Genomic DNA, 19,659 nt, shown 5'->3' on the forward strand with positions numbered 1-19,659 from the left:
AAGTGCTTTTTTTGCTTGCCTCTCAGCTTTTTCCATTCTTTCTCCAAGATACACAATGAAAAAGCATGCCAAGTCTCAGGTTCCCTCTGAGACCTGATAGAAGAGTAATTTCTCATGATCCATCACTTAAGTACTCTTCAATTTGGTGTCTAAAAATGCCTCAAATAAATATCCCCACTCCAAATCCAGATTAAAAATCACTCCTCTTGCCCTCAACAATTTCCTTTAGCAACAGAAGTATGCACAGTTTGACAAGTAATATCAAAGAAAGAACCTATGGGGAAAAAGTCTAGGAAGTGCTCAGCAATGCTGTATTTATTTGGTTGATTTCCTACCAGAAAACCTAAGCCAAAGAACAGAACTATGATTTTTAAATGCCCCATGACAACTTTCGCAATAAGAAAGTTCTTTACCTAATTCTATCCAACGCTTCCTTTGAAAACTAAGTTCTGCTCATTTGCACTACTCTGTACCATATTCACTAAGTAGATTGAAATATAGTATTTAAAAAGTCCTCAAATTTAAAAGGATAGCTGAAATAACGGAGTCTCCACTTGACACTTTCTTTCTTCCTTTATACTTACATGGTATAATACATGATTCATTCACTTGACAAATATGCAAACATCTATCATGTCCATGCATCATTTAGATACTGAGGAGTCGACAGTGTCACAGAGGAGTTATGCATTAATCAAAAGATCAGAGAAAAGGGGAGCCTGGGTGGCTCAGTTGGTTAAGCATCTGACTTAGGCTCAGGTCATGATCTCACGGTTTATGAGTTTGAGCCCCGCGTCGGGCTCTGTGCTGACAGCTCAGAGTCTGAAGCCTGCTTCACATTCTATGTCTCCTTCTCTCTGCCCCTCCCCCACTCACGCTCTGTCTCTTTCTGTCTCAAAAATAAACATTAAAAAAATTTTAAATCAGAGAAAAAATATAAAATTAAAACTATAACAAATACAATGAAAGAAAGGTGCATGGTATTGTGGGAGTATATAATGGCTTGACCTAGTTTGAGACTCTGGAGAAGCCTTCTATGTAGAAGTGATGTTGGAGCTAACATATAAGAAATAAGTAGATGTTATCCCAGTAAAAGAGTTGTGCAACGGGGTCCTCCCAAGTGGAACCATCAGCATAAACAAAGTAGGTAGTTTATTCTAGTAACTAAATGAAAAAGCCCACTGTGGCTAGAAGAGAGTGTTAGAGACAACAGCAGGAAATGAGGCGGTATGTGAGTCAGAGAACTGACCAGCAACATGCTCATGTTGAATGTGGCCCTCCAGATCTACTCTACAGCCTTCTCTGCTAAACCTTGTGCCTTAGAAGATGCAACTTTGAGAACTCCACCACTGAGCTGCCTTGCCTGCTAGCTTCCAGCTATGTCCAGCACATGTGTCCTGATGAGAGAACACATGTTATTTGTTATAGTTCAAATAAGACATGACATAGCTTGGACAGGAAAATAATGGCAGAAATATAGAGAAGTTTGTGAACTCAAGATGGGGAAAAAGCATTCCGGGGTGGGAGTCTTAACATTTCATGCATGCAACTTGATGGAAGGCAACATCATGGATTGAGGAAAGCACCTGGAAAAAAAATCCAGGTTTGCAGATGACAATCAGGCATTTGTCTTTGGATGTGTTCAATCAGAGGTAGCTTTGAGACATCCAAGTGGAGACGTGAAACAGATAGTTGATACAAAGATCTGAAACTAACGAAAGGTCAGAACTTGGGGGGTTTATATTCGGGAGGTGTTAGCATATGGTGATGATTAAAACTGTAGTTGTATGTGAGGCTTTCCGCAGGGTGAGAATAAGGTACAGGCCCAGCTCTAAGGGAACTCTACCATACACTGGCCAGTTAAAAGAAAACAAACTTAGATTAAAAAAAAAGGAATAGCAGAGACTCAGTGGGTATATGTGACACCAGGGAAAGATGGTATCACAGAAGATAAGGAAACAGAGTATATAAAACAGTGAGAATCATATATCTCCAGCTGACTGAAAATATGTGAAAAAATATTCTTCTTACTGTGTCATTATAGTCCCTTGCTTTTTCAGGGAATAAATGTTATGTTTTAAAGGAAGGTGTCTTCTATGTCAGAGAGCAATTCTACTGCACTTAGATTTTGATTTTGACCCTTCCTGTTGTCTGCCTTAAAAGAAGATCGTTTTCATACTTCTTACCTGTAATAAAGTCCCATGCTGTGTCCTGCTGCTTCTGGCTATTATTCCTCACCCCAAACAGAACTATAAATTGGATCCAGCACTAGGGACTTGAATTCCGGTTTACGTAGGTCTTATTCTAACAAACTTCTGCCTGCACATAAAGAAAAAACAAACACACGGAGGTCAACTTTTCCAAGGATACACACTTAAAAAATCGAAGAGTTGGATTATAACTAATACTTTCTGATTTTTAAATTCTCTCTTGCATGACACATTAAGGCCACACCATAAATACTCAATGGTACTCTCTCCCAACCCTCCATATTGCAAGCAAGATGTAATAAAAACAAAAACTCAGTAATCGGGAGACAGAAAACACACAAATTGTAAAGCTCAAAAATCCAAAACTGTAAAATCATAGATTAATAATGACAGCAGCCTTAATCTCATCCTTTGAAAAACATGCCAAAAATATCACCAACTGGGTGGCTTAAACCACAGGCATTGAGTTCTCAGAGTTTGGGAGTCGGGGAAGCCTATGACAAAGGTCCTGGCAGGATCCACTGTCTGGTGAGATCCTGCTTCCTGACTTGCCAGTGGTCACCTTCTCCTTCCTTCCTCCCATGGTGGGGAGCAGAGAACTGTATAGCAAGTTTATCTGTCTCTTTTTATACAGGCACTGATGAGGGCAGAGCCCTCACCACCTAAGCCTCCTAACATCCCCACCTCTTAATATCATCACACTGGGGATTAGGATTTCAACATACGAGTTTGGGGACGGGGAGTGGGAGCACAAGCATTTGGTTCTTAGTAGCTTTTAATATCCTTAAAGATAGTTCTTATAACTTTTCCAAACTCGTAAAAACCACTTCTCATTGTCAATAGTGCAGACTGCTTCAGTGCTGTAATGTGATTGCACGGTCAACTTGCCTGTGGCTCAGGGCACCAAAACAAATCTACTTTTGTTCACACTTCCTTTGTTTTGTGGACAAATTGGTCACCTACCAAAACCAAGCAAGAAAAACAACCTGTGGTCTTGCTACAGAACGTATTTGAATAAGCTTGTTTTAGTGTCTCTGTTTCACTTGCTTCTTTATTCACATAAGGTTCTTTCATAGCAGTTGCTTTTGCTCTAATGAAGAGTGGGTGAACATCAGGGCATTCCTCTGACAGTGCAGAATGGCTGGGCTACTTCAACATTAGGCCAATGGATCTGGTGTCACAATTTAATTAAACCAACTAATGTTATCATGAGCGCCATGTGAGGGCTGTGTTCTCCACAGCTATGGAGAACCTAATTATTAAACCCCTCCCCCCGACCATTGGCTGACAAACAACATTGTGCCTGAGGAGTAGTGTTTTACATGGCATTTGGTTTTGTTTATACATGGTGTTTGTTTTACCGTACGCGAACATTATAAGGCTGTGATAAATTGAGGTCTATCTCAGTTTTTAGATTATAATTATCTAAACTGAACTGAAATGGAAAAAGTTTATCAAACACAATATGACAAATTAACCCAAGGAGTGGCTGCCTCGTTGGAAATTAAATGAACCAACAACAGGCAAAATTTAACAGAAATTAGCAGTCAAATTACGACATGTGATTGGTGGACTGTGAGTTGCTATGGTAATAGTACCAAAGATGAGTATCCTTAAACCTTATGATGATCTACTAGTTGTCATTATTTTATTAGGCCAGTGCTACTGCAAGTCAAACTAACACAAACCACCGTCTCTTGTTTTGCTTTGGATCATGGTCAAATACAAGGATTTTTCCATGCCTCCCACAGTTTAGTGCCTAACTGTTCTCAATCAGGAGGAAGACTGAGGAACAAAGTAGGCCATGTACTGTAGGACAACCCCACCTGGGAGGCTGAGGCCTTGGCCACTTGTCTTGGGATTGTTTTTCCTTCACCTGTGAACACATAGTTCTGAAGAAGTGTCACAAGGGCAGCAGGATAGAGAAGACCTACAGTGTCACAGTCCTAGGAGTCAATTTATATAAATTACAATCAAGGGGGAAATAAAAGATGTGCTACAGTAAAAGACATGCTTATATGACATCATGAAAATTTTTGCGTGCTTTCGTTTTTGTAACATTTCTACAAGATTAAGAGGTCCATCTTTCAGTGATCCAAATGTAAAAAAAGAAAGTTTAATTGGATATCCACCTTGTCAAACATCCTATAAAGAAGGGACAGAGGCAGTTCATGTCAGATGAAAAAAACAGGGACCAGACCATATCCATGTAGCTCAAGATCACCTTCTCAAGCAGGCAAGTGTGGAAGGACAGAGTCTCCAGTTCTGCTCAGGCCATTTGTCTTAGTTTCCTAGGACTGCCATAACAAAGTACCACAAACTAGGTGCCTTAACACAACATAAACTGATTGACAGTTCTGGAGGCAAGCAGCCCAAATTCAACATACCAGCAGGATTGGTTCCCTCTGAGGGCTCTGAGTGACACTTTTTCATGCTTCTTCCTGGCTTCTGATAACGGTTGGCAATCCTTGTCATTCCTTAGGTTATAGACACGTCACTCCAATCTCTACCTCTGACTTTACATGGCTTTCTTCCTATGTTTCTCTCTCTCCCCCTTTTATAAGGAGAGGAGTCGTATTTGAGTAGGGCGCACCCTACTCCAGCATAATCTCATTTTAATTAATTATATTCGCTACAGCTCTATTCCCAAATAAGGTGACATTCTGAGGTTCTGGGTGTTGACACTTCAAAATATCTTTTAAGGGGACACAATTCAACCTACAAATACCATTTCAGCAATTCTAAAGAAGGATCTCACCAGAAAATGGCTGAGAAACTAGTGCAGGCAAAATCTGATTTTTACCTTCTATTTTCTTAAATAAAAGACAAAATTTGTTGAAAAACAGCTGTTTTTCTAACATCCGACATAAAGAATTGAAACCTCAATTCACTGAATTTATAAGGAAATACTAGGGGTGCCTGGGTGGCTCAGTCAGTAAAGCATTCAATTTTGGCTTAGGTCATGATCTAGCAGTTCATGAGTTCGAGCCCTGCATTGGGCTCTGTGCTGACAGCTTGGAGTCTGGAGCCTGCTTCAGATTCTGTGTCTTCCTCTCTCTCTCTGTCCCTCCCCCGCTCATATTCTCTCTCTCTCTCTGAAAAAAAATGCACATTTAAAACAAAATTTTTATAAGGAAATACTAACCACTTTATGGCCTGACAAGATGGAAGTCTTCCCTGATCTTTGGCAAAAATATTCCCTGAAATAAAAAATTCATCCCATGGAATAATCTTGTGTTACTTATCTTCCATGGTGAATCTGAGTGTTAACTCTACAGAAGTATCTCAATAAATGTGTCTTAAATATTCTAATCCAATATGGTCTCCCTTTATTAAGAACTATGTAATTGCCAAAGGTGGTTTCTACAGCTACCTATGGAATTCTTGGGAACTCAAAATGCCAATTTAAAGTATTATATAGTGCTTGACCCTGTATTTAATAAGCCAGATTATTGTGTCTGATTGAGTCTAGCTGAGACATTAACAAATACGAGTTATAAGTCAGGCCACAGAAATATTAGAAAGTATATCCCTCTCCTAAGACAAGTTTGTCTCAATAAAACAAGCCTAGACGTGGATTACCATGTCTGTACCTAATATTAAATTACCAGAATACCTTGTCGGGCTATTTCACCTTCCAGTATCTGGTGCCTAAAGAATCTTAGCAAGCAGCTGAGGGATAATACCTTCTAGAGAGCTAGTCAGCAGAGGGATTTCTGCTTTGCCAAATTTAGTGCCAAGAGCCCAGGTCTCCCTAATTGTAATCGTAATTCTCTGTAAGTCAGTCGATGACTCTCCTGACTGTCTTCAAGACTCTGACTCCCTGCCTCAAAAACCAAAGGTCAAAGGAGGGCCCATTAGCAGTTCTGGCTGCATTCAGGCACCAAGAACAGCAGGGTTTTCCTGATTAGAAGCATAGGGCAGACTGACTTATATGTTCAGATATATAGCCAAATGTGTTGGAAAGAGAAAAGATACAGCAAACAAGGCCCCCTGCTAATATCTCCAGCCTGATCTCTCATCACTTCCTGCTTCTCAACCTTTGCTCCAGTAAGATTGAATTTCACCCAGATCACCAAAGTTGACGCATTCACTCATTCTGCTTCTTGTTCACATTCTTTCCTACCTCTGGGTCTTTACACACTTACTCCCTGCTGTTACTAATGCCTTTATGAATCTTGCTTTACTTACAAAATATCAATATGTCCTTCAGAACTTGGATAAGTGTAGCTTTTCTCAAAAATGGTCACTGCTCTCCAAATCTGTGCCAGGTGCTGTTTCTCTATGCTCCCAATGGCTTCCTATACTGGGATCACTTGAAGCACTCACCACACTGTATATTGTAATTGCTTGCATCTTCTACTGCCTCCCTCACTGGATTTGAGGTCCTTGAAAACAACAACTATGTCATACTTACCTTTGTACCCTTAGCAACTAAGATAGTGACTGTCCCATAATAAATGGTCAATGAACATTTATTAAATGAATCACAAAATAGACGCTAATTTTGGAACCAGAAAACAAGTAACGTAGTTCTAGCTTAAATTCTTCAGGACATCGTGATCATTGTTGTCACATTCATGACCTCAGCAAACTCAGCCATGACTTCTTTGTTTTTCATACTTCTGCTTTCATGAACTTCTTCTTCTCTTTTCAGTTATAAGGTAAAGTTAATTCCACCAGCATGGTGGTTGGTAGGAAAGTCTATCATACATAATGTATATGAAGGAGGTTTATAAAATGTGAAATGCTATAGAAATTCAAGTTACTGTTGATCTTTGGTAGAAAGTAGAGAAAAGAGTGGCTGAGTGTCTGCAAATACAACTTTATTGTAGGCAGTATATTACATCAGGGTAACCTGGCACATCCACTCTCCTCTTTCCTTTCCTTTCTACCAAGTATGAGAGGCATGGTGTAGGAAGACACACTGGGGAATGACTATTTTGGTCTGGGCACCAATAAATCCCTTGCAATATTTCTCAGACAATACCGTGTTAGTTTCCATTACTGGGACTTTTCCTGACTGGAATTTGAATAAGGTTTATTTACTTAGAGCTCAAATTTGGGGGAAAAACACTATTATTTTCACTGAAACATTTAAAATTGAACATTATAACACACACATATAGGTTTTGCCTTTGACCATCAATGAATCTTCTAACAAGAATATGGTGAACGTATACCTGCAGAGATGAAGCTGTTTTCTTCTCCCCTTACTGAATATCCAAGTTTCACAAATTCCCTCTGCAAGTGCCCAGTTTATAAACACCTTTCTCCTTGATGCTTTCTCTGGAATTCTTGGAGATTAAAGGCTGGTTTCTGGCACAAGTACTGCCAGAAAAGCTTTTCTCATACAAGAAAAAAAGCAGAGTGTATCTTTGGTATATCCTGGTTTCTTTCCATTAAAGTATCTTTCACTAATATCAGGATGAAAGTCATTAAATTACATCAAAACTAACCCCGTGCTATTTGGCAAAAACAGTACAAATAAGCTGCCAAACATTGGTTGGTGTGTACTAAGGAAGGATCTAGAAATTTCAAACAAGGCACTGGTGAGAAACCAGGGGGGAAACACTGACAGATTGCTTTCATCAATCTCTAGAGTCTGCCCCTTCTGCAAATCTCCTTTAGCCAATCAATGGTGTTAAAGAAAGGCTCTAAGAGCATGCATTTAACTGTTGATTTATGCAGATCATGATAAATAAGCAATGCTCTATAAAGGATTGGGAAAAGAACCATTTCAAAGCTTAGACATAGAAACTATGGCAGCATATAAACCTGTGCCAACTCAATTGAGTAGTCTAATACAGAAAAGAAATCCAGTTCATGAGCCAAGATGACAACTAACACACACACACACATGCATACACACATATACACACATGTAGAAACACACACACACACACACACACACACATATATATACACACACACAGACATACATATACACAGAACACATACACACACATACTCGTGAGGTGAAAAGTCAAGAAAATTCCTCAAAATACTTTTTATTATTGCCTGACTGCTGCTGCCGCCAATAAAAACTTTTCGATGTAATTTATCCTCACCAACACAGATGATGTGATTAAAATAAAGGAGCAGCTGGATACCTCGGAAGATGGGGGAAAACCATGCAGTGCAGTGGAAAGAGCCAGGCACTTAGATTTAGAAGAGCAGGGTCTTAATTCTTGCTTCCCAGTAGTGGCTTATGTATCAGACACTGGATGTAAATCAAAGTCAAAAGTGGGAAGCCTTTTATGTACACTGCCTTAGAATAGTAGCCTAATGTTTGGACTGCTCAGTTTTTTTAAAATTAATGTGAATTTGGCTGAAATCTGAGCCCTTAAGTCCTATTGTCTTATGCCAGGATCTTTGCCTATATCATGTAAATATCTGAATCTGTGACTGCTGATTTAAATTAACCAAGTCTAAATTTCTTCATTGTAAAATACTGTGGGTGGAGGCTTAGATAATTCCTATGTGACCTTTTAGTCCTAGAATTATTTAGAGATACATACAAAGCATGGCCATTCTGACATATTCTGGGAAAAGAAAAATGATACAATCGTAATACAATATCCCAGTCTCTAAGCCAATCAAGAAAATACAAATGGTATAAAAGTAAACTTTTGATTTCATTTGTAGTCCACCAATTTTAAGACACATGCATTTTTAAAGTGGGAAGGAAGTCACTGAAAGAAAAACATTAGAAATGAAAGTAACAAACTGATAACCCCACTGCAACTGCAAAAACAAAACATCGAATAAATGTGGTGCCATAACTGTAAATCAGTAAATACTTATATCAAATGAATACCAACATCAACTACAAAATAGAAGAATATATAAAATTCTAAACACAGATCTACCTGGAGAATGGGCATGAACATTGAGTCGGAAGCCAACATTAGGGAAACCATTTCCTTCTCTGTATCCAGTCTTTCTTTATAAAGTTAGGAATTTGGTAAATGATCTTTAAATTCCGGCTCTAACAATCTATAAAAGACTAGAGCCAGCATCGGTTTCCTTCACCCTGAGTATTGTTTAATCCTGCTTCAAGGAATTCATCTAAATGCAATTCATGCTTGATTTTCATTCATAAGGAGCTCCATGGTCTACATAGACTCTAATTGGAAAATTAGTATTGTTTCAAAAGCACCAGCTAAGTCTCAAAATGAGATGCCCTCAGTATGACATGCATATCTAATTTCTTCCACGGCTGCATAAAGTAAGCAAGAAAAGCATTCTCAACCACTCCTGACAGCTTTTATCACAGGCTATTCAACAAATGTTTTCTGTCCACTTGTCCAAGAAAGCTGATTAGACAAAACAGCCGGTGGAGGCACAAAGAACAACATTCATTACTTACCAAGGGAATAGAAAAGACATTTAAAATGAATGAATAGCAGACACAAAAATGATGCCTGGAAGAATTACATACACATTTTTTTGTGTGTGAAATTGTCAGGAGTGTGGTATACTACAATCTTAGAAGCTGATTTTCCATTGCATTGCAGGGATAGGTGTGATTCTTTGGTTTTAAATTAAATGTATCTGATACAGGCTCCCACTGAATACAAAATTCTGATCTGCGTATTTCCCAGGTCACTGCTCTTAAGATGATTTCTCAGAAGATATCTACACGGTCTGGAATGTTCAAAGGACTTATTAGCCTCCATTAAGGAAAGGTATTTGGAAGCCCTGGATCTTGTCTTACTTCTTATAATCAGTCTGCTCCTTTCAAGGGGAGGGAAGGGTTATTGGTGATTAATATGCAGAAAAGAGTCCACTCTCTGTCCCTTTCTCTCCAACACACACACAAGGGAAGGTTGGTGTTCATCCTAAAGTTTCAAATCCCCATGTCTTCATCTCCTAGAGTATTCCTGCATTATAGTGAGAAATTCTCAGCTTAGTTGAACATCTCCCAATGCCTTTTGCTTTATCTTTTCTACCTCACATTCCAGTTTCCCATGTCGTCTACCTGTCTGGCAGTATGTCTGGCAGTCAGTGAACAGATGAGGTTTGACTGGGGAGGGAGCAAAAGAGTTAAGGAAAAGAGCGAGGAGGTGGGCTGTGAGCTTTGTGTCGGAGGGGCAAATCATTCCTCGGCCATGCCCGCCTACGTTGAAGGTCACCTGTGAATTTAGGTAGGGAGTCAAGCCAACTCACCCTGCCATTCCCATTCCGGCTCAACTATTACTAAACAAAACCAGGAAGGACCTTAGCACTTTTAGAGGCCAGCTTAAGGGTCGCCAAGGAAACTTCTGTGAGATTTTGTTTTTATGATAAATGGGATTTTAACTACAGAATCATCTTAGAATCAGCCTCCTAGCTGATTTCTACAGATTGGTTTATTTTTATTTTTTATTTTTAAATTTACATCCAAGTTAGTTAGCCTATAGAGCAACAATGATTTAAGGAATCTACTCCTGTTTATTGTTTCCTTTACACGAGAAGTGAAAAACGGGTCTGCAGTCAGACTACATGGATTCAGATCTGAGCTCTACTAGGAAACAGCTCTGAAAACGTGAACCAGTGAGTTAGCCTCTCTGTGCTTCAGCCTTCTCATCTGTAAAATGTCACTGGCTATCGTATTTCATTTATAGGGTATTAAACACATGTCTTGTTGCAATTGCTGAATGTATGTTGATTATTACCCTTATGCTTCCATACACCAAGAGTATCATTAAGTAGGGGTAGTTGAAATGACCTACAACTTTGAAGGCACCATAACCAGTTTGGATGTAAGATATTTTATTACATATGTACATGTACATATATATTACTATATATTATGCATGTATAATGTGATACACACATATGTGTGTACATGTGATACACATACATACACACTCCAAACATTCTCAATCAGAAAATAATAAAAGTGAAACCTAACTTTTCTTGGTTTTCTAAGGGTAGACTCCCATTATTTTCTCTAAATATATTACCATAACATCTTCATCTGAGAGGAGGCAGTTCTATTGCACTCCGAATAGCAAACCATGTTTACTAGAGAACGTCTTCTCTCAAGATCCCCCCTATCATCTATAAATGATGCAGGTTTATCTTTGGAATGTATTAACGTTTAAATGAATACACTAAACAAAAAGGTGAGGTTGATCAGATAATCTGCATCCTCCTTCTTCTTTTTTTTTTTTTTTCAACGTTTTTTTTTTTTTTTTTTATTTTTTTTTATTTATTTTTGGGACAGAGAGAGACAGAGCATGAACGGGGGAGGGGCAGAGAGAGAGGGAGACACAGAATCGGAAACAGGCTCCAGGCTCCGAGCCATCAGCCCAGAGCCTGACGCGGGGCTCGAACTCACGGACCGCGAGATCGTGACCTGGCTGAAGTCGGACGCTTAACCGACTGCGCCACCCAGGCGCCCCCCTCCTTCTTCTTTTGATACTCTAATCCTATCCAGAAAAAAAAAAATTAACATTTGAATCTCTCTGTATAAAAGCATTCTGTATATATCATCTTACTTGCTCCTCAGTGAATGCAAAGGAATTTAAATTCAACTAATATCTATGGCAGACTCACTATGAACTCATTACTCTGCTATTTGTATTTTAATTGTCACCTTTTACCTTCAAAACAAATTGCAAGGAATGTCCCCCTTTCTCAGTGGAGGACACTGAGGCACAAAGGTTAAATGATTTGCTCTAGCTCACACAGACTATCTGGGGCACTGGCTGTGTAGTGTTGGCCAGGCCTGGGTCTCGTGCTCTCCCCTAGATCTGGAGGGTGAATCTACCTGCATCATGTACATGAAAAACAGTAGAGAGAATGTTCTTCAGAAAGAAGAAATGGGTCATTTTACCTGAAAGAGAGACCTAGTCAGACAAAAATCACATGCTTACTCTAGTTATGAACATACAGCCTTCTCCTTCCCATCCTTCTCTACTGTCAAGTAAATCTTCTAAAGAATCATTCACTAAAACAAAGTCTTTCAGTGACTCAATTAGAATATAAAATCAAAATGTCTGAACCTATGACCCTTTTTGCTCTGGCCCCATTGATCTTTCCAGTCTCATACACTCTCCCTCCCTCTAGTGCTCACTGAGCCTATGTCAAGAAGTCCTACATGCTGCTTCGTGCATCCTATCCTTTGTGCTCCTTCTTCTATCCTGTGATTTTGTCCCTCTTTCCCTGTATGGTGAAGCATACTCTTCCTTTTTGTGTCTGTCCATGTGTCATTTTCTTGGTGTCTTCCTCCCTGGAGAGCTTAGCTCATCCTTCTTGTTCCCACATCACCTTCCCAGCCTCTGGGTGGGCACAGATCAGTCACAATAAGTCAGATGAATATTTGTAGGATCCTAACTCCCTCCTCCATACCCCACTACACTGTGAGTTTCTATTTATTTAGAGAGTTCACACCGGGAGAGGGGCAGAGGGAGAGAGAGAGGGAGGGAGGGAGGGACAGAGAAAGAGAGAGAGAGAGGGAGAGAGAATTCTAAGCAGGCTCCACACTCAGCATGGAGTCTGATGTGGGGCTCAATCCCACAACCCCAGATCATCACCTGAGCTGAAATCAAGAGTTGGACGCTCAAATGACTGAGCCACTGAGGCGACCCCACTGTGAGTTTCTTAAATAAACTTTTCTCGTGTATTTTGGTAGTTTTGGAGCCTAGCACAGAATCTATAGTAAAATGAGTGCCTCAAAAATATTTTCAGAGTTTATGATTAACTGATAGAATGAATGAATGAATGAAGGAAGGAATGAAGGTATGAATAAGTACATTTGTGTATGTGATCTGAATTGACTCCTAACATTGGCTAATCTTCCTCTTTCAAATTTCTTTGTTGAAAGGAAATACTTTGAGACCAACTCAAAAGGGATATTAATATCAAATATTTTAGAAACAGTCAAAGGCTTCATGAACTTGGGGGCATTTTCCAACCATATGCTTTTCATCTCCTGGTTCAGCTGATATAGTATGGAAGTAATTGAATAGCCACTCTTTTCTGGGATGTCAACATACATTTATCAAGGTTTCCAGGCGGTTAGTTTCTCCTTTGAAATTTTAAAAGATGTGACTCTTGGCAATACAACATAAACATTAGATTATTTTCCCAATTTTTGCTTAAGAACTATCATTTGATTCATCTGCCAAGATAACTTCATTATGTCCTTGGGGCAATTCAATACACCAGCTATTTGTGTCTCCATTTTTCACATTCACCAAGCAAGAACTCCAAATCTTAAAAGAATCCAGCACAAACCTTTAGGAGGTGGAGTCAAAAGGTAGGGCAGAGGGAGAGCATTAACTATTGTGGGTTCTCAGAGGCTTATTAAAAACAAGATACAATATTCCCATTCATTGTAACAACTTCTCTCTCTTGTCTTTTCTTCTTCCTGTCACTGAGTTTTGAATTAATCTAGGTTTTATACCAACTCTATCGTTTCAGACATCAGCCATAGTTCGTCAATCACACAATGCCTTGAATACTGGCTTGTAGTATGCATGGGTCATCTTTGACCATAACAAATGTACTGTCCCAGCCACACCCTATTTTAATTACAAAGCATAGAATCTTAAGGCTGGGTTGGCAAGAGAAAGAAGATCCTGGACTTGGGCATATCAGGACTGAAAGGAATGAGGGCAGAGGCCCAAATCACATTGTCATGAGGAAGACCAGATCAGGGCTGCATTTCTTAGGAGGCTGGGTTGCTGAATCCATGGGACCACAGGAGTATCCTAACAGGGACAGCTTCACAAATGTGTGTATTACTGAGATTTCTGAGAGATTCGTCTGAGTTGAATCAGCCTTGCATTCATTATCCAGGGGTTTAAGAAAGTGGCTCCCCTCACTGAGGGTGACAGGAGGGAATTGGGCCCTAGATATACTGGGCCAGTAAAAGGTCTCCCACAGCAGAATTTCATGCTGGAGAAAGTTGTCCATAATAGTGACAGAAACTGAAACCTGTTAAGGAAACCCAAACTGACTCAGCAAAAGTACAAATTCATGTAGAATTTCTCCAGACTGCCACAGGGAGGTAATGCACAGAAAAGGGTTTAGAACTGGCCTTCGAGGCTGGTTCTTTAACTTACCATATGTATAACTTGGAAAAATCACTTAACCTCTTTTATGCCTCAGGTTTATGTCAAACAGGATGATTTCAGCAGCAACTAACCAATCAAAACAAAAACTCTGACCCAGTTTGACGTTTAAAGACAGTAAATGCATTGGCTCATCAAATCAGAAGCCCTCCTTAGTCGCATCATGGTGGCAAAATGTCTGCAGCCGTTTCTGACTTTGTATCTGCTCACTATTAAATTGAGAGGAAATTTGCTTCAGGATCTCTCTTTTCAGAGCGAGAAAGATCTTTTTCCCTGGGAGCTTCCAGCAAACCTTCAGCCCAAAATGGGTCACATGCCTATTCCTAAACCAGTTCCTAAGACCAGGCAATGCCACGAGCTTAACATCTTAGGCCTGAATTCCTGGACAAACCATTGGCAAGGGATGGCGCTATTGTTAAACCAATGGTTAGATCTCCCAGAACCGGGGATGGCCTCAATTTTCATGGGGGTATTTGGTCTATGTTGGGAAAGGTGAATATCTGAACCAACTAGATACATAGAAAGGAAGCAATGGGAAGCAGAATTTAGATAGGAAGCTAAGAATAACACTGACAAGGTTCCTTATCTAGAAAAGGGGGATAATGATAATATTGTCCACCTTGGAAGCTGTTGGGAGGATTAAATGAGCTAATTCATAGAAAGCATGTAGCTCGATAAATGTGGTGGTGGGTGTTTCTGTTACTATTATTGCTACTCTTGTTTCCCTCACTCTGTATCTTTCCTGCTGCATTTTGCTCTTCCTCCACCTGCTTTATCCCTGGCGTTTGAGTCTCTGTCCATTCTCTTTTAATCAGATCATCTATTTGGTTGTTGACACTAGGTTTGCACATTTGTATTTAATTGAGGGACAAGTACACCGGCATCATCCTTTAAAAATAAAGGCTCTAATCTCATCAAAGTCAACAAACACTTACTGATGTCTCTTGATAGTAGGAACAATGAGGGACACAAAATTGAACAAGACAAAGCCACTGAGTTCGCAGAGTTCATAATACTGATGTCCAGCAGTGTGACTGGCACATGGTACCCAGTAAACTTTGTTGAATTAAATTGATGTTTAATGGGAGAAACGTATGTGTGCAAGTAATCGATGTAAGTCAAGCTGTGATAAGTACCATAATAGAGATATAAATCAGGCATTTTAGAAGTTGGTAACAGTGGAGGTAGAAATATTAATTCACACTGGGATGTTATTTGGAAAGATTTCTTTGACGAGTAGAAGTCTGAAGCAGAGGGTAAAGAATTCTAGCACAAGTTTAGGCCAATGAATGTATGTGCTCAATTTCCAACCACCAGATGTATTCTTGTATCCCATCTGTCCATTCTACACATGAAATAAATTTAGACAGTTAAACTTTATCAATTGCTTATCTTGGAAGGTTTTCTGATTTTGGTTGGATAAAAATTGATGTTCAGGGAAGTTTTCACTAAATATCACATATTCTGCCTATTAAGTAATAAGTTCTAAAACAGAATACCAGATGAAAGGCATTTGAGAACCAGGATCCAAAATTGCTCTCCACTGCATGTATGTATAATTTCTTGATGAGGCAAGGCAATGTCTGACATAGTTTCCTGTGGTCTTCAGAATTTGCTTTTTCAGCCCACACAATCCTGCTATTTATTACTTCACATTTAGTTTGCTTTCAGTAATGAAAAAGATTTAAAGATAACAAGATGAATACTTGGAGGTTATAGAAAACCTGGCTTCACTTTCAAGCCAGAAATAACTTGTAGCACAAGTTAGCAACTCCAAAAAACAGAGTTAATAAGGGAGAAATAAGCATAGCTTTGTGATTTTAACTAAGTGACCATTGCTGTGATAACAACATTGCCACCAACTGGTGTAATTTTTTTATCATTCATTATCATGACTAGCAGAAGGCATATTGTACGAATATAGACAGCATAGGAAGAGGTCCAACTGGCAATTGTTGAATCTCAACACATTATGCATGGCAGTGAAAAAACAAAATGGATTTCAATTCTCCAGACACTCATCTCTGTAGTATATTTTAACAACAAAAGACAAAGCCTCTAGTTCTGAGCATACCAAGTATGTTTTCGTAATTTTTGTCTCTGTGCAATTTTCTATTTTTCTTAATAAAGCAGGTGGTTAAAAAAAAAGGAAACCCTGGCATAGACTGATCTCCATAATGTTTTGACAACATTTGTTATAAGTATGATTCCTATCACATGAGATATTTAAAATATTATTCTCATTCTGTCATAAAAGTGAAATCTTTTTTTTTCTTACACATAAAATAAGAAATATGGTTAAATTCAGGAAATTTGTCCAAGGAACATAATAATTTTCTTGAGATATCAGATTTGGTATTTTCTCTTGGAAATCCAAACCCAACGCCGAGTTTGTGAGTGATAAAGACAAACCAACGTGACTACAAACAACTACATTAACAATACAAGTCTGTATTTGTTTCATTGTATAAAATAAGGTAACATGATGTATAATTTGTAAGGAAAAGATTAAGAAGTCGAGTATCTGCAAGGCACCCGTTGTTAGAGGCTCTAAGTGGAAAATATAAAACTATAATGCCTTTTGAGTTTTTTTAATAGTTTCCATGGTAATCACTCTTCAAAATACATGAAAAAAACACTGAGATTGACGAGAGAAGACAGAAAAGGTTGCCATGAGTAGCATCCTGAGCCTTCTATTCCCTGGCATGTGTGCAGAAATGTGTGTACTCCTCTCCTCTCTTCTTCCCTTTCCAGCTGTGACACATACACACTCACGTTGAGTATATGTGGGCACAGACACACCACTTCTGGATTTGAATTCACAATGACTTGAGAATCACAGGTAAAGAAGCACTGGTATCCATTAGCAAAGAAGGCTGCTTGTTGAGACCTGGGTTTAGAATACTAAATATATTATTCCATATACTCCATCCAGATAATATTTAACATAAACAAGTGGAATATTAAATAGACTAAGATCTCTCAAGCAGTTAGATTTTATTTCGGAGTCCAGAGTCCAGACTGTCTTATCCATCTTCATGAACAATCAGAGATATCTTCAGCCAGAGGATAGGGTCTCAGAATCTTGGTTGGGACGTGGGACACGATGCTAACAGTTTATAGATTATAGAGTTAAAGGTCTTTAACCAGTCAATAGTTACTGAGAACATATGCATGGTAGGTATTGTTTTAGGTTCTGGAAATATCAGTTAACAAAACAGAAAAAAAAAAGACCTCTTATCCTCACAAAACTGTAGTCTAAAGAAGAGAGATGGGTAGGGGCACCTGGGTGGCTCAGTTGGTTGAGTGTCCAACTTCGTCTCAGGTCATGATCTCGCGGTTCGTTGGTTCAGGCCCCATGTGGGGCTCTGTGCCAAAAGCTTGGAGCCTTAAACCTACTTTGGATTCTGTGTCTCCCTCTCTCTGCCCCTCCCTCACTCAAGCTCTGTCTCTCTCTCTCTCTCAAAAATAAACATTAAAAAAAAATTTAAGACTTGTTAATTGTATTTGTTGGATGATCCATGTTTATCAATTACTGAGAGGGATACCCTAAAAATTGCTCATTCTAATGAGGAATTGTTCAATTTCTCTGTCAATTTCTTCTTGTTTACATTGTAATGCCCATCCAATATTTGAACCGAGCACATAAAAATGTTTTCTGTTAATTAAATGTCTTACAACTTTGTGCCTTGAGTAATTTCCAAGGACACAGAAGAAGAGGGGGTATGTTCCATAAAACAGCACATCTTGGCTGCTCCACCTCTAGGACTGTCATTAAGCCCCTCTCCTTTCCTTCACTGAGAGGCAGAGCCAACCGCTGAGGTGAGGGCTAGAATTTTTGCTCTACTCCCCAGACACAAATTCTGCCTTCAGTACCATGGCTTTCCTAGTAGGGGGCATTCTCCCAGCGGACAAAAGATCTCTTCTTATCTCAATTAAGGAAAATGATGATTAGACCCATGCAGCAGTCCAGAGCACACACGCAGGACGGGAACATCGGATGCTCCCGGAGTGGAGCCCCAGCTCCACCCCACCCCCACTACTTAGTCACCTTCTTTCCACAAGCTTCACTACACACGATTCTAAATTGAGGGAAATACACCTGCGTCGACTGGAATGATCTGAAGGAAGTCTCTAACAGAGCCCCTGCCACAATACAGACACTGAAAAACCTCAGCTGCTATTGTTTCTCTATCATTTGTTTTAGTTGAGAGACTGAGGTTTGGGGTAGAGAGGGGAGAGGCATACAAACTCCTCCATCTGTCTGAGAACTGTAAGAAATCAGTGGATTCCCACTGAGTCCTGGGCCACAGGTCCTCAGCGGTGGCTCAACGCCACTCGTAAGTGAAACCATCTTACCCCAGCCGTGGGAGGGGCACGTACTGTTTCCATCCAACCCCATGACACACCGAGTCACCAATTTGTTCAGACAAACAAGGCAGCAGCATGAAAAATGCAGGTATTTGCCATGACTCTCCCCAGAAAGTAGCTCCACCTGAATTCCATGCTCAATTTCCACATCTGAAATGCACGATATATGCATGAAGGGAAGATGTGACTATAGCTCAGGCTGCAGTATTGTATTAAACAATACGTATAGATGTTCTCACAATTCCAAAGGCTGGAAGTCTGAGTTCAGGGTACCAGCATGTTCCAGTTCTGGTGAGGGCCTTTGGCTTGGTTCGCAGCTGGCCACCTTTTCACTGTGTCCTCACGTGGCAGAGAGAGAGGGAATGCAAGCTCTCTGGTGTATTTTCGTATTAGGGTTCTAATCCCATCATAAAGGGTCTACCCTCATGACCTCACCTAAACCTAATTATCTCACTAAGACCCCTGTCTCCCCATATCATCACATTGAGGGTTAGGGCTTCAATATATGAATTGTGGTGGAACACAACTTAGTCCATAGCAGGGACCAAATAATGTCTCCGTTTCACCTTTCATCCAAAAAAGTCCTATGTTGAGAGAGGTTCTGGAAGATGGCGGCGTAGGAGGACGCTGGGCTCACCGCACGTCCTGCTGATCACTTAGATTCCACCTACACCTGCCTAAAGAACCCAGAAAACCGCCAGAGGATTAGCAGAAGGGAGTCTCCGGAGTCAAGCGCAGACTAGAGGCCCACGGAAGAGGGTAGGAAGGGCGGCGAGGCGGTGCGCGCTCCACGGACTGGCGGGAGGGAGCCGGGGCGGAGGGGCGGCTCGCCGGCCAAGCAGAGCCCCCGAGTCTGGCTGGCAAAAGCGGAGGGGCCGGACGGACTGTGTTCCGACAGCAAGCGCGACTTAGCGTCTGGGAGGTCAGAAGTTAACAGCTCTGCTCGGAAAGCGGGAAGGCTGGAGGACAAAGGGAGGGAGAGCTGCTGAGCCCCCGGACGGCAGAGCTCA

At 40.1% G+C, this 19,659-nt stretch overlaps 1 long non-coding RNA gene across 2 annotated transcripts in view; it reads right to left on the minus strand.

Moving 5' to 3' along the window:
* The window catches only part of LOC122218583, a 145,973-nt gene that overhangs the window by 46,364 nt on the left and 79,950 nt on the right, over positions 1 to 19,659 (minus strand). For both annotated transcript variants that reach the window (XR_006202017.1, XR_006202016.1), the window contains exon 2: positions 2,187 to 2,319. This is a non-coding gene — a long non-coding RNA (uncharacterized LOC122218583). The remainder of the gene's footprint in view (positions 1 to 2,186; positions 2,320 to 19,659) is intronic.

The sequence above is a fragment of the Panthera leo genome, chromosome B1, assembly GCF_018350215.1.
Source record: "Panthera leo isolate Ple1 chromosome B1, P.leo_Ple1_pat1.1, whole genome shotgun sequence".
In the NCBI taxonomy this organism is placed as follows: Eukaryota; Metazoa; Chordata; class Mammalia; order Carnivora; family Felidae; genus Panthera; species Panthera leo.